The 17,037-nt window shown below is 41.9% G+C and overlaps 1 protein-coding gene across 1 annotated transcript in view; it reads right to left on the bottom strand.

Moving 5' to 3' along the window:
* Nucleotides 1-16,014, bottom strand: part of LOC126213093 (ankyrin-3-like) — a 92,155-nt gene extending 76,141 nt beyond the window's left edge. Inside the window, exon 1 of the mRNA XM_049940691.1 lies at nucleotides 15,922-16,014. The gene's annotated coding sequence lies outside the window, so the exon portion shown is untranslated. The remainder of the gene's footprint in view (nucleotides 1-15,921) is intronic.
* Nucleotides 16,015-17,037: the final 1,023 nt, after the last annotated feature.

Here is a 17,037-nt window from a genome sequence, read left to right on the forward strand (position 1 = left end):
CTTTACTACTTTAAGTGTCTCATTTCCTACTCTAGTACTCTCAGCATCACTTGATTTAATTCGACTACATTCCATTATCCTCATTTTGCTTTTGTTGATGTTCATCTTGTGTCCTCCCTTCAAGACACTATCCATTCCGTTCAACTGCTCTTCCAAGTCCTTTGTTGTCTCTGACAGAATTGCAATGTCATCGGCAAACCTCAAAGTTTTTATTTCTTCTCCATGGATTTTAATAGCTACTCCGAATTTTTCTTTTGTTACCTTCACTGCTTGCTCAATATACAGATTGAATAACATCGGGGAGAGGCTAGAACCCTGTCTCACTCCCTTCCCAACCACTGCTTCCCTTTCATGTCCCTCGACTGTTGTAACTGCCATCTGGTTTCTGTACAACGAACCTGCCGTTTTAGTCAAAGAGAGCAAGTGTGCGGTCGGTCTTTACTTCGTTTCGTCAATCGCACGCAGGCCGCAGAGCAATTATTCCTTTGTTTCGAAATTTGTCGTGTGAAAAACCTTTTCATACATACATACCTACATTAATAACCGGTCCTAAAAAGTGAAAAGTGCACACTGAAAATAGGAGATTTTTGACTGAATGGACTGAACAATATTGTTTTACGCTGCCTGATAGGGCTCAAGCGGTTGCAGTTTGCTTAATATGTAACAAAACTGTCGCTGTTATTAAAAGTGGCAAATTGAAGCGACACTATGAAACAACTCATCAGCAATTCCACAAAAACTTTCCTCTTGGCAGTGAGGCTCGTAAAGAAAAACTACAGGTAATATAATTCTATTACATGATGTATAAATGTGATATGTACAACTGCTTTGAAAACTTATCACGATAAAATTTAAATTTAAATTACAGGAATATCTCACTTCTTAGCACGAAATTGCTGGTTCGCTGCATGAGTGAGCAAGAAAAATTGGCAGAAGCAGCGTTGTGTGTGTGCTGGACACTTAGCAAACACCAAAAACCACTTTCAGATTCTGAAATAATGAAAGAATGTATGTTGGAAGCAGCCTCGGCACTTTTTGAAGAAAAAAAGGACGTTGTCGCTGCAATTCAAAGTATTTCAGTAGTCCAATGTCGGCAAAAAGTAATACGAGAAGAACGGAAATTTTAGCTACTGATATTAAAAGCACTCTGCTTGAACTTCTGGAAAATGCACCGTGCTGCGCCATTGCACTTGACGAATCATGTGACATTGTTGATGATGAACAAATATATATTTTCGTGAGATTTTGCGACACTGAAAATAAGATATTCACGGAAGAATTGCTCGCAATATTGCCTTTGAAAGGTAAGACTCGAGGAGAAGATTTGTTCAAAGCTATTGACGAATTTATTAATAATTCCAACATTCGTTATGATACAATAGTGTCGCTTTCAACTGTCGGCGTCCCGGCGATGATTGGAAAAGAAGAAGGTGTAGTGGAGAAAATCAGGGACCAGAATCCCGGTCTAATATCGTATCAGTGTATAATTCATCAGACTGCCCTTTGTGGAAAACTCAGTGCTACACTGAAAGAAGTAATGGACAGCTTGGTGCAGTTGATTAATTTTATGAGATCTCATTCTTCCCTTCAACACCGGAAGTTCAAGAAGTTTCTTTCAGAATGTGATGCAGCGTATTCTGACATATTGCAATACAACAATGTTCGTTAGTTAAGTAAAGGTCAAGTTGTTGAGCGTTTCTGGCTAAGAAAGAAAGAAGTAAGCTGCTCCTTGCAAGTCTTGGATACACAGGGAGCAAAGAACCACAAAGAGTTCATAACAAACGAGCGCAATATGCTAGCCGTGGCTTTTGTGAAGGATATTCTGAAATATTTAAATGCACTCAACACAGAGTTACAAGGGAATGGGAAATTAATATGTGATCTGATACAAAGCGAGTCTGCTTTTCGTCGTAAGATGGATATTTTTGAAAAAGGTATTAATGCAAGGCACGAATTTATTCATTTCCCAACAATTCTCGAGTATAAAGAAGAGAACTCTGAAGAAGACATTGCAGTGTTTGTAAGATTTCTGTCAGATATAAGGCACGAATTTGGTACAAGATTTCGAGGCTTTGCAGAAATTGGAAAGCTGTCTCAGTTCCTAAAATTTCCTTACGAAGTTGATGCATCGGCAGAATGGACTGATGTGGCTGGTAAGTTGTTCAGCGTTTCAAAGTCTTCACTTCAAGTGGAGATAATCGACTTGCAAGAAGATATTTCTTTGCACATGTGTAAAACTGTATGCGCTGAAGAATTTTGGGGTAAACATGTTAAAAAAAAAACGTTCAAATGGCTCTGAGCACTATGAGACTTAACATCTTAGGTCATCAGTCCCCTAGAACTTAGAAGTACTTAAACCTAACTAAACTAAGGACATCACACACATCCATGCCCGAGGCAGGATTCGAACCTGCGACAGTAGCAGTCCCGCGGTTCAAACATGTTTCAGAAAAATATAAAAATTGTAAGAAAGAAGCAATCAACCTGGCCACTATGTTTGGTTCGACAAGTATATGCCAATCATCGTTCTCGAAAATGAATTTTTCGAAGAACACATATCGGTCAAGGTTGACGGACGCCCACCTCGTAGACATACTTCGCATTTGCTGTACCCCTCGGACACCGAACTTTAAAAAACTGGCTCAAGACCGTCGATGTAATTTCTCACACTGAACATATTAAAGTATTAACTGAGAACTACTTGTTTTACTTGGTTTACCCTTTGTTTGGAAACTAACTCGACTTGAAAACAAAATAAAAAACAGTACCTTTTAATTATTAGTTTTTTTCTGGACCTCCGTAAAAATTTTTACACCGAATCCGGACCCCACTGAAAACTACTTGCCGACCCCTGATCTAGCAGAATCCGGGCGGGCGCTATCGTGTCGTACTGTAGCACCCACCATTCGTTGTTCTCGGACTGCGTCTGCAAGGCGTCTTAGTTGTTGACAACACTTGGTGCGTTATGGTAAAGCCGCAGATTAGCAAACAGTTTATAAACTATATCATGACTGTCCAGCAAATGTACGATGAATGTGAGTGATACTTTTCATGTGAAGTAACAATAAAATATGAATAAAGTACTATCATTCGGAGTATTACTTCTGGTAAATATTAAATGTTTCTCATAGGGGGCAAAACACAAAAACAAACCTACATTCTGATTTCGTACAGAAATTTCGATCTTTTGTTGTGCACGAAAAAAATCAAGCCAAAAGTTTACGGTACACAGAAAGGAATATTCCAGGTCCAGTAACTACGCTTGAACAAACAGTTTAACGGAAAAATGTACTTAAGAAAAGTGTTTTAAATTGGGATTTAACGACTACTGTGAGCAACTCAATGGACTAAAAGCAGTCAGCCGTCCGTGACAGTGACTCCAGGGATGGGAAAGGGCCAGTGTCTTTAGACAAACACAACATCCATGCCACACCGGGATTCGAACCCGGACTCATCTCTGACGAATGATCAGGAGGCAGTCACTTAGATCAATGCGCCACCATTGCGGCTAACGAAAGATGTAGAACTCTCAATTGAAAATACAAACAAGGAGATGTCATTTATTTATTTAATAGTAAGAAAGTAGGTACTAAAAAGGGATTAATTCTCCATTCTAAAAATATTTCAATTAAAACAGGAACGAAATAACATCACGACTATCGAGATGACCTAGTCTGATGCTTCGGCATCTCTCCCATCAGTGTAGCATAATTTCAAAATTCGACACCCGTCGGAGGTTCGAGTCCTCCCTCGGACGCGTGTGCGTGTGCGTGTGTGTGTTTGGTACCATAAGAAATTACCACAAATTTTCAAAATTCAAGGAAAAAATCTCGCACCAGAAAATAGTTCCACAGCTTTATTAGTCCATTTTCTTGCAATTAAATAAACATCTGATGTAAATTTGGTTTCATTGGTACATTCAGTTGAGTTCTAGTTCAAAATGTTCAGCCGATTCTTCCTATTTCAGTTATTTTGGGACATTACAAAAATTGAGCACAAAAAATTAGACACTGAAGACATTTTTTATCCTCAGTCAGTTACAGATTGAGAACAAAGTATGAAAATTGAGGGTCTTCCCCAGAAAACGTGTGCATCTGGTCACCTTAGTTTAATGATAGAAAGTATATATAATACGAGATTTGCACTGTTGTGCCGTTGGATGTTGCTGGTGATGGAGGGAGGGGGAGGTGGATGGTAGCGAAGGCAGGAATGAACGAGATTGGGTTTCACGTCCCGTCGACATCGAGGTCATTAGATACTTTAGTGCAAGCTCTCATTCTGGCACGGATGGGGAAGCAAATCGGCTGTGCCCTGGAGCTATTTAGGGAAATCAGGGAAAAAATGAATATGGATGGCCAGACAGGGATTTGAACCGTCGTCCTCCCAAATGCGAGTCTACTGAGATAACCACTGCGCCACCTAGCCCAGCGATGGAAGTACACTACTTGGCCATTAAAATTGCTACACCAAAAAGAATTTCAGATGATAAACGGCTATTCACTGGACAAATATTTTATACTAGAACTGACATGTGATTACATTTTCACGCAATTTGGATGCATAGATCCTGAGAAATTAGTACCCAGAACGACCACCTCTGGCCGTAATAACGGCCTTGATTCGCCTGGGCATTGAGTCAAACAGACCTTGGATGGCGTGTACAGGTACAGCTGCCCATGCAGCTTCAACACGATACCACAGTTCATCAAGAGTAGTGACTGGCGTACTGTGACGAGCCAGTTGCTCGGCCACCATGGATCAGACGTTTTCAATTGGTGAGAGATGTGGAGAATGTGCTGGCCAGGGCAGCAGTCGAACATTTTCTGTATCAAGAAAGGCCCGTACAGGACCTGCAACATGCGGTCGTGCATTATCCTGCTGAAATGTAGCGTTTCGCAGGGATCGAATGAAAGGTAGAGTCACGGGTCGAAACATCTCAAATGTAACGTCCACTGTTCAAAGTGCCGTCAATGCGAACAAGAGGTGATGCGCCAGTATGGCGATGACGAATACACGCTTCCAATGTGCGTTCACCGCGATGTCGCCAAACACGGATGCGACCATCACGATGCTGTAAACAGAACCTTTCTTCATCCGAAAAAATTACGTTTTGCCATTCGTGCACCCAGGTTCGTCGTCGAGTACACCATCGCAGGCGCTCCTGTCTGTGATGCAGCGTCAAGAGTAACCGCAGCCACGGTCTCCGAGCTGATAGTCCGTGCTGCTGCAAACGCCGTCGAACTGTTCGTGGAGATGGTTGTCATGCGAACGTCCCCATCTGTTGACCCAGGGATCGAGACGTGGCTGCACGATCCGTTACAGCCATGCGGATAAGATGACTGTCATCTCGACTGCTAGTGATACGAGGCCGTTGGGATCGAGCACGGCGTTCCGTGTTACCCTCCTGAACCCACCGATTCCATATTCTGCTAACAGTCGTCGGATCTCGAGCTACGCGAGCAGCAATGTCGCGATACGATAAACCACAATCGCGATAGGCTACAATCCGACCTTTATCAAAGTCGGAAACGTGATGGTGTGCATTTCTTCTCCTTACGAGGCATCACAACAACGTTTCACATGCAACGCCGGTCAACTGCTGTTTGCGTATTGGAAAGTTTCCTCATGTCAGCACGTTGTAGGTGTCGCCACCGGCGCCAACCTTGTGTGAATGCTCTGAAAAGCTAATCATTTGCATATCACAGCATCTTATTCCTGTCGATTAAATTTCGCGTCCGTAGCACGTCATCTTCGTGGTGTAGCAATTTTAATGGCCAGTAGTGTATATACATAATACGAGATTTGCACTGTTGTGCCGTTGCATGTTGCTGGTGATGGAGGGAGGGGAGGTGGATGTTAGCGAAGGAAGGAAGGAGGGAGATTGGGTCTCACGTCCCGTCGACATCGAGGTCATCAGAGACCGAGCGCAAGCTCTGGATGTGTCGCGGAAGGGGAAGCAAATCGGGTGTGCACTGGAGCGATTTAGCGGAATCAGGGGACACGGATGTCAACCGTCGTCCTCCCAAATGTGAATCCAGTGTGATAACCACTGCGCCACCTCCCTCAGTGATGGAAGTAAAAAAGAGGGAGCATCATTTTTCAGTTTTCGCTTGTGGCGGCTAAACACCCAGCAAAGGTCCTGATATGACGATAGATAAACGCTCCGAAGAAAACATCAACTCATCCAGTTCACTACACCTCTGACACAAAAGCAGAGAATAAACCAAATTTTCTGGCATTACAAATGAAACAGGCACGAAATGTCGATATGCAAAAGGAATGCAAGCGTCTGTTCAGACATCCACTACAGAAATAATCTAATTGTATAGATTTACTGGAAGCATTGAATAACGCGATACAACCCATCTGTGACCAGTGTTACCAACAGCCAGTATGGCGGCCATGGAGTTTTAAATCGCGCGTATTTCAACACGACATAGGTGTGCGAACTATATCTGAGCAGCCGGCTTCGCTTGTTTGCAGATGACGCTGTCGTTTATCGACTAATAAAGACATCAGAAGATCAAAACAAACTGAAAAACGATTTAGAGAAGATGTCTGAATGGTGCGAAAAGTGGCAGTTGACCCTAAATAACGGAAAGCGTGAGGTCATCCACATGAGTGCTAAAAGAAACTCGTTTAACTTCGATTACACGATAAATCAGTCTTATCTAAAAGCCGTAAATTCAACTAAATACCTACGTATTACAATTACGAACAACTTAAATTGGAAGGAACACACAGAAAATGTTGTGGGGAAGGCTAACCAAAGGCTGCGTTTTATTGGCAGGACACTTAGAACATGTAACAGACCTACTAAGGAGACTGCCTACACTACGCTTGTCCGTCCTCTTTTAGAATACTGGTGCGCAGTGTGGGATGCTTACCAGATAGGACTGACGGAGTACAATGAAAAAGTTCAAAGAAAGGCAGCACGTTTTGTATTTTCGCGAAATATGGGAGAGAGTGTCACAAATGATACAGGATTTGGGCTGGAAATCATTAAAACAAAGGCGTTTTTCGTTACGACGGGATCTTCTCACGAAATTCCAATCACCAACTTTCTCCTCCGAATGCGAAAATATTTTGTTGGCACCGACCTACATAGGGAGGAACGATCACCACGATAAAATAAGGGAAATCAGAGCTCGTACGGAAAGATATAGGCGTTCATTCTCTCCGCGCGCTATACGAGATTGGAATAACAGAGAAATGTGAAGGTGGCTCGATGAACCCTCTGCCAGGCACTTGAAAGTGATTTGCAGAGTATCCATGTAGATGTAGATCAACTATGAGGCTTTGGCTGGCGATATTCTTGTTATTAACAATTTTAAAGTATCCAGAATGAGATTTTCACTCTGCAGCAGAGTGTGCGCTGACATGAAACTTCCTGGCAGATTAAAACTGTGTGCACGACCGAGACTCGAACTCGGGACCTTTGCGTCTGGCAGAAGTAAAGCTGTGAGGACCGGGCGTGAGTCGTGCTTCGGAACCTCAGATGGTAGAGCACTTGCCCGCGAAGGCAAAGGTCCCGAGTTCGAGTCTCGGTCGTGCACACAGTTTTAATCTGCCAGGAAGTTTCAATTTTAAAGTATATGAAAAATCTGAAAAGGTCAAACCACTATAGGAAATAGATGTTTTCGTGGGGGCGTATATATAAGTACGGAATGCACATAAATAAAATAATTTTGGCTCAGTCGCTGGCTTCACCAATTCACAACCACGCTACGACCCGCCTCATAGAGACCTCACACAACGCTACATTCGTCATCCCTGTCATGAGCAAGAGGTGAAAGGTGTACATTTTGTGTTAAGTGCATGTGCATCGAACATTAAATTCTAAATTTAAAACACTTCCTGCGTAGATACCCAACACAGTAGGACGAGATACCCAACACAAAGTTCCTTACATCAGTTTTAAACTCCAGGATATTATGTACGCAGCATTTAATATCCTCTAGCAGGTTGTTGAATGCAGGTTTACCTACGTCTGACTCCTTTCAGTCTGTTATCACAATCTCCAACTGTGGGGTTGCTGATGAAAGCAGAGAGAGAATACGGCTTTCAACACACGCGAATGACTTGGGTATTATAAACATGGAAACTGTTCCTAACACAAGAGTTTATACACGGACAAGGAAAAAAAATCACGGATTTCCCGGCTAAAAATACAGTTTCTTCCGTGTGAAAACACTTCTTCCACCTTAAATGACAGTAGATTTTCCCTCATAATTGTAAAACTTATCAATCCCTTGAACGGTTATGTTTTTATATAAGGGAATAGAATTTCTCGGCACTTTAGAAAACGAAACTCAGGGGGAAAAAATGTTTTGGAAAGATCTTTCATGGGCAGCAACATGTACGCTGCGTATTTTCGTATTACGAAAGTATAAATTCGAATTCCACCAAAAACCGCAGGTTATTTTCCGAATCATTGAAATCGAGACTGCGATGCGCCTTTGCAAGCCATAGCTCCTGTCACGTGACCTCGCCAGCCGATGACAGCAGATATTCAGACCATAGGAGACGTGATGTACTCAGCCAATAGCAACATCACATTTAAGCAGCACGAATACACAAGCAGGGAAAGTTAATGTTTTAAATTAATATACGTAGTGTTGCTACCAGAAAAGCAAAGCTTTCACATACTTCAAGAGAAGCTAAGCTTTCATATATAACGTTGATTTTTTTTTGCGAGTGTTACACCTTAGGATATATCACAAAAATGTGCCAGAAGTCGGCCGGGATGGCCGAACGGTTCTAGGCGCTACAGTCTGGAACCGCGCGACGCTACGGTCGCAGGCTCGAATCCTGATTAGGGCATGGATGTGTGTGATGTCCTTAGGTTAGTTGGGTTTAAGTAGTTCTAAGTTCTAGGGGACTGATGACCTCAAAAGTTGAGTCCCATAGTGCTCAGAGCCATTTTTTTGTGCGAGCAAAATTTTTAGCCGAATCCAGTGACTTATCCTCAAAGTGTTCCACAAATTAGTTACCAGGGAGGAGACACGGCATCCCATAATACTACATCAATTTGCTCGTAATAACGACATAGGTGTCTGGTCTTCTGAGCTCGAAATTCCTCTAAATGGCTCGTCACCAAAGAGTTAATTTTTAAATGAGAGTCAAACGCTCTGTGATTTAAGAAATTCATCGTACATTCTCGCACATAGTCCAGCTTGCGTAAAAGGAAATTTACTTTTAAAGTAGCTCTTTTCACACCACCATTCGCTACATTTTCCCACGACATGTTAGAAACAGGTTCGTTCCTGCAGTTGTCAGAGAGCGCCAGATAACAGGCGACACCGCGCCTGAGCAGCCACCATGACGCACGAAGTCCGGATGTTCGTATGTGTAAAACACTAAAAGATCTTACATTGCGTCATAAAATAAGCAAGACATCAGAGGATACTTCAAGAGCAGCGGAATTTCGTGAACCATACTACATTGTGGACATTTAAACTGCATACTTAAAGTGCACATTCGTATGTCCAGATTCCCAACGAAGTAGGCCTCGACCTTACTAAGCTTTTCAGTGTGGTTTTCGGGATGTAAATTTCCTTGGAGTACCAGTACTATACTGTCTCATGTTTGGTTCTTTATTATGGGACAATGCCATATGTACTAGAAGATGTGCACTTGAAATGCAGCGAGGAGTTGAAACTAGCCGCGTAGTGTGGAATTAAACACTTCATTTCAAATACATTGACTGTCTCAGCGGCAAAGTTTAGAAACACCCAAATTTCTTTAGCAAACCGACAAAAATAACTTCATTGTTCTGCAAGGCGATTAATGCTTGACTGTCAGAAAGATGGAAATAAAAATAAAATCTCACACTAATAACATATTTTAGCCTTGCGTAATTATGTGAATGTATTTTAATTCACTCGATAGCTCCCAGCCACAGAAATCCGTTTCCTTTTCATTTGACGCGAGAGCAGTAAACGAAGAAAAAACAGCAAAATCACTAAATGTAAACACGGGTCACGTGGAGACTACACACTTCCCCACTAATGCGTTCCTTTCAGATTACGCTGATAACAATAGCTCCCTACTTAGCAGTCATATACAACCGCTCGCTCACCGTTAGATCTGTACCTACAGATTGGAAAATTGCGCAGGTCGCACCAGTGTTTAAGAAGGGTAGTAGGAGTAATCCATCGAACTACAGACCTATATCATTGACGTCTGTTTGCAGTAGGGTTTTGGAGCATATACTGTATTCAAACATTATGAATCACCTCTAAGGGAACGATCTACTGATACGTAATCAGCACGGTTTCAGAAAACATCGTTCTTGTGCAACGCAGCTAGCTCTTTATTCGCACGAAGTAATAGCCGCTATCGACAGGGGATCTCAGGTTGATTCCGTATTTCTGGATTTCCGGAAAGCTTTTGACACCGTTCCTCACAAGCGACTTCTAATCAAGCTGCGGGCCTATGGGGTATCGTCTCAGTTGTGCGACTGGATTCGTGATTTCCTGTCAGGAAGGTCGCAGTTCGTAGTAATAGACGGCAAATCATCGAGTAAAACTGAAGTGATATCAGGTGTTCCCCAGGGAAGCGTCCTGGGACCTCTGCTGTTCCTGACCTATATAAATGACCTGGGTGACAATCTGAGCAGGGTTGTTCGCAGATGATGCTGTAATTTACCGTCTAGTAAGGTCATCCGAAGACCAGTATCAGTTGCAAAGCGATTTAGAAAAGATTGCTGTATGGTGTGGCAGGTGGCAGTTGACGCTAAATAACGAAAAGTGTGAGGTGGTCCACACGAGTTCCAAAAGAAATCCGTTGGAAATTTGATTACTCGATAAATAGTACAATTCTCGAGGCTGTGAATTCAACTAAGTACCTGGGTGTTAAAATTACGGACAACTTGAGTTGGAAAGACCACATAGATATTGCGGGGAAGGCGAGCCAAAGGTTGCGTTTCATTGGCAGGACACTTGGAAGATGCAACAAGTCCACTAAAGAGACAGCTTACACTACACTCGTTCGTCCTCTGTTAGAATATTGCTGCGCGGTGTGGGATCCTTACCAGGTGGGATTGACTGAGGACATCGAAAGGGTGCAAAAAAGGGCAGCTCGTTTTGTATTATCACGTAATAGGGGAGAGAGTGAGGCAGATATGATACGCGAGTTGGGATGGAAGTCATTAAAGCAAAGAGGTTTTTCGTCGCGGCGAGATCTATTTACGAAATTTCAGTCACCAACTTTCTCTTCCGAATGCGAAAATATTTTTTTGAGCCCAACCTACATAGGTAGGAATGATCATCAAAATAAAATAAGAGAAATCAGAGCTCGAACAGAAAGGTTTAGGTGTTCGTTTTTCCCGCGCGCTGTTCGGGAGTGGAATGGTAGGCAGATAGTGTGATTGTGGTTCGATGAACCCTCTGCCAAGCACTTAAATGTGAATTGCAGAGTAATCATGTAGATGTAGACGTAATTCAGACTGCTGTGTGAACCGGCTCCGTATCTACGATATTTCCGCACCTGGGCGACACTAGATAGTGCCCCTCCCCCATCGAGGGTTTGAGATAGGACGTCAAAAATTTAAAAAATCGGATTTTCAAAAATATGTTCATTTGTACCGCACACCTTTCTGAAGAGTGATACACAAAGCAAATGTGCTCGAGGAAATGTAAGGCATGTTATTTGGTCTTAAGTGTGCCAAAGTGCAGTGCCAAGCCTCTTCACACAGCACGTCACTGTATTTCGCCCTGTGTAATTGAAAAACGCGTATATCTTGTAATGGATGCCATCAAACTATATTCAGGACAGTGGAAATTAAAATGTCCTGTAGTGTCTCTCCTGCTCCCAGACGGCCAGTTTGACATCCTCCACCTCTTTTTTAAAAAATAATAAAAAAACCGCAAATATTAGTTGTGGGATTATTTGTAATCGGGAGAACAAGAGCTCAGAAAATATGCGCTCTTTATTGACTATTAGGCCATCATTTTCTCTTTTGCTTGGCATAAAATGGCGTGCTTCCCTTTCTGCGAAATAATCTATTACCTCAAAAAAGTTCGTCAAACATTTTGCTACACGAAAAATCGAAATGTGTAATACTGCAAAAGGTGTTAATACAAATAGTACCCAAGACTGGTGTGGTTTCTCGAACTTATTACGTCTATTTTGTCACTGTCTGCTAGATAAAAGAAAGTAGGCTTTCTAATACAGCAGCAATTTTAACACACATCAAATAAACCAGGCTGTTTTGGCACAAATGGTCATTTTTATAACACGACAGTATATAATTCACGAAGTGCCAATATCAAATGCCTATTACGCTTACTGCAGGCGAAGAGATTTATGTTAGTTTCACATTTCATTCATACGCTCCAGTTTCTCAAGCATGAGATGGGAACGTAGTAGCACGACATTTTTATAAATTTGTAATCGTCATACTCTTCCATAATTTGTGTGATGTCCCTGTTTCTTCTCCTTCCTCATTTTAAAAAACAATCTTGTCACCACTAATTCCGGAACCATTCCTGCCACTGTCGAAACTTATTCGCCGGTTAACTTCACTAACCTTGCCAGAATCACCGGTTTAGTTATCGCGCGATTATCTTCAGGTTAGGCGTTTTTACATGTCCGTACAACGCGTCTTCCGCGCTACTTCCAGAGTAGAACGTAATCGAGTGCACTAGTGTAGCGATCTGACCAAAAATTTTCTGGCGAAATTTCATTTTCTTTTATACACCGAGGAGATAATACGTAATCTTTCTTACCTGTTATTCCGGTTAGTCGTTTATTTCCACTCTGGTAGTCTGAATCTATGGCTTTCGCTAGTAATTACAACAGCGCTGGTCATTCGCAAACCCAAACAACCACATAAGCAAGCAGCAGTTGGCATTAACCTGTTCGGCTTTATTCTGCTCAGCTCGTATAGCCCCATCCCCTTTAGCCTGCAGGGAAGTTTATTTCTAAATGCGACGAGGATTCCCCTGACATAGACATCACGTACACTATGCACGCATTCAAAAATCAACTTACGATTCATTCAGAAATCAGCTTAGAATTTGTTCAAAAACCAACAGGGATGCGTTTCAAAATCATACGAGTAATCGATAGACCAATGTGCGCTGGATGCTAGGCGCTTTGTGAAACAAGGTTTCTTCCTCAAGAATATGAATTCCCCCCTCCCGCTTGGTGCGACTGCTTACACAGCCAACAACAACATTTCTGTAGCCAGAAGCGGGAAAAGGTACTACTCATCCGCGACTCAACTGCGCATGCGCAAGAGCCCGCTCGTAACAGCTAAAACGAATCTAAATGTAAACAATTGTGACGTCACGCTCATCGGACAATTTGTTGTTATGAAGCACTGCATAGTTGCCCTAAAGCATTAGCACATTTTGCCGTTGGCAGACGCTTGGATGAGCACTGTTTTGTTGCTGTATATGGCGCATTTCCTTTGCAATTTAAGTTTTATTTTCGTTTTTTTTCTAGTTCATGTTTATTGCTGCAGAATTATTCTGCAGTAGCGGAATACAGTAATATCTTTTGTTAGAGTATCGGTTCTTACCAGTCAAAATTAAAAAATTAACTGAGAACTAAAACAATGAAAAAATCCCCAAAATTCTAAAAAATTTCTCGATTTTTCTCGGTTTTCTCCCGGATGAAAAAATTCCAGGGTTTTTCCCGGATCGTATACGCCCTGTAATAATAACGCGGAAGCAACAGTAGTAAGTAAGACAGCACAAATAAGTAACAAATACAGCTTCAGAGCGAACACCAACGGAAAACGAAACAAGGAAATTAAACCACCTTCGTCACCTAATTTCAAAGCAGATAAACGACACAAACTGCCAACTGTAAAATATCAAAATTCGAATCAAACTATAATTGACACGAGGAATGGTACAAATGATATAACACGGCCGAGGCCACATACTAGCGAGTACATAAAACACGGTGTAAAAAGCTTCGTAAACACAATTTTAGGATGTTTATAGGAGTTAAAAATAAATCCTTTTTTATGTGACAAAGTTACCCCACTAGACGTGCACGGAAGTTTTGACGCTAATGATGTTCAGTGACGGTGCTCTAACTACCGAGTCACAGTACTCTGTAGTGAATCCCGTTTCATAGACGTTGCTCGAAAATATCCTCCGTTTACACTAAATGGCAACTGGCATCTACATAGTATTGAGTGTCTGACATGCTCAAAACAACCTGCGTGTTTTGCGAACAATGGATGCAGACAAAACAATCAGCCTGCTCTTGTGGGATTTCGCTCTAAAATTTTGTATTCGTGGGTTTCAGCAGAATACAGACCAAGCAGGCCATCACAGAATAAAGGAAGGAAACGTCAGATACGTATGTCGACAATGATGACGCTGAAGGTATGGGTTCTATTGCTACTTCCGTATATCAGTGTATGTGGGTCAGAAGTCGAGAAAGGCAACACAAGCTCTGAACTTTTAGAGGCACTGAAGTGTGCTACAATTAACACTCCGTACCTGCAGACCGTCCAACAGCACACAGTAACGGTACTGTGACACAAACACATCTCATTCCAAAGTACAGTAACAGTCATTACGTAAGGGGTGAAGCAATTAAAAGAAGCCGCCTCCCCTTTAAATGCGAATAAAATATTTCGACTTCTGAAACAGAATAAACAGTTTCAATAATGGCCAGTTTTATGCAATAATCGATTGTCTGTCTATAGTTTTAAAAATGGCAATGTATTTTCCAATGGCACACTGCAACATCAAGCACGTAGTTGCTCAAACATAACAGAGAATTGAAAGGAACAAATGCAAATTTGACAATAATACTTCCAACAAAAACACAGTGAGTTTCCATTACAAAGAATCATCGAACTAAATATCAGGCTAGTAAGTAACTACATTTTTGCAGAAAGGTATCTGTACCAAAGCATTTTTTGTAAGTCCATTAATTCGCTAATCAGTAAACTAGGCTCTGAGCCAGACACAAGCGCGTGTGAAGGTTACACACAAAAGCAATTTTGACAAAAATGCTTCCAGCAAAAGCACATAGTGCGTTTCCGTTGCAAAGAATGGCACTTGTGCAGTTTAGGGGATACATGCGCTGATCACGAGGAAAGCACCTATTGATCACGAGAGAAGTACCTATTTTTGAAGGAAACGCGTATTTCTGAAGATATAAGCAAGACAAGAGCTGCTTCGTCGGGAGAAAGTGTCATCGAGGTCATACAGTGCTGGAGCAATGGGTCTTTCATGGTTATGACGTTGAGGCAAAGCAAAGCTTTGTGGTTGCTGTGCCACAACGTGATGCTACCAGTTTGCTGCCAATTTTGCAACAGCGTTTTTTGCCTGGAACCACAGTAGCTTCCGATTTGTGGCAAGCTTACACCACCATAGGTAACATGGGCTACAATCATCTGACTTAATCATTTGCTTTATTTTGTCAATCCCTTTACAAAGGCAACCACAAATCACGTGGAGTCAGTTTGGCAAAAAGCTAAAGAATAGAATAAAAGGCGTTTCGGAACTCACCGTGCTATGCTGAATAGCTATATCTGTGCAAAATAAACAAATATGATTTTTTGAAAAAAAGTTATTAATTCCATCCTTTTTGAATAAAAAAAAAAGTTTTTGAAATACCGTGCATCAGATATCACTGTAACACACAATTTTTGAAATAAAAGCTCTCGTCTTGCTTATATCTTTAGAAATACGCTTTTCCTTCAAAAATAGGTACGTTTCTCGTGATCAATAGGTGCTTTCCTCGTGATCAGCGCATGTACCCACTATACTGCATAAGTGCCGAATGATCGAACTAAATATCAGGCTAGTAAGTAACTACATTTTTGAAGTAAGGCATCTCTACCAAAGCAATTATTGCCTAGTCCGTTAATTCGCAAATTACTAACTAGGCTCTGAGCGAGACACAAACGCGTGTGGAGGCTACACACATGCACAGCTGACTTACCTCCGTCTGTTTTGTGAAGTGCTTCCGCAGTTCGACGCGCGATGTTATTACACTGCCTGCAGACATGCCGGTAACAAACTGCGGCGCAGAACAGCTGGCGCTGCAGTGCTGCCGCCAAGCGGCCGAACCGGGACTCGCAGACAACTGCGAAACGGCTATGAGCTCTGCACTGCGAACGCATGCAATAATAAAATATACTGAGATGACAAAAGACGCGGGACAGCGGTATGTACATATACTTCGCGTACACGACGTATAAAAGTGAAATGCATCGGCAGAGCTCTCGTTACTACACACGTGATTCATGCGAAAATATTCCCGACGTCATAATTACCGCTCGACGGCAATTAACTGACTTTGAACGCGGAATGGCAGTTGCAGCTAGACGCAGGCGACATTCCGCATCCGAAATCATTAGGGAAATCAATATTCCGAGATCCATAGAGTCAAGAGTGTGCTGTGAAGACACGATTTCAGGCATTCCCTTTCAACACGGACAACGAAGTAGCCGATGCCCTTCACGTAACTAACGAGAGCAGCTGCGCCCGCGTGGGGTTGTCATTGATGACAGACATGCAACAACGATGGTGTGGTAGGACATAACACTCCTTTATTGGCTCAGTTACGACTGCGGTAGAAATTAAGTCGCTGGCTTTTTAAAGATGCGAGCGTGGAGCATTTTTCAGCGATTAAATGGCCTATACTGGGACTTGTAACGGAACCTATTAAAGGCTCTACTTTACCGAAGTATGCGATACCCTCCAAATTCAACCAGTGTAACGAGTATTTATGATTATAGAAAAGTTATTGTGTATGTTAACAATGATTGCATAACATATCTCCATAAACAGTCAGCCCGTTAAATTATACTGAGTAACTGACCCACACAAAAGTTAATATCACTTGATCACTGATACAGCAAATGTCATCACGTAAAAACAATAAGTTCATCTTAAATAATTAATATGAAGTACGAAAAGTAGTGGCCAACTTAACGTATTTTGGATCTCCTTAAATAAAAATCACCCAGTGAAACCTATTTGTTCACTAGGACCGTTTTCACTCAGTATTCACGTAAACACTCCAATTTTAGACGAAAATCAATGTAATTCTTAA

This window comes from Schistocerca nitens, chromosome 11, assembly GCF_023898315.1.
Source record: "Schistocerca nitens isolate TAMUIC-IGC-003100 chromosome 11, iqSchNite1.1, whole genome shotgun sequence".
In the NCBI taxonomy this organism is placed as follows: Eukaryota; Metazoa; Arthropoda; class Insecta; order Orthoptera; family Acrididae; genus Schistocerca; species Schistocerca nitens.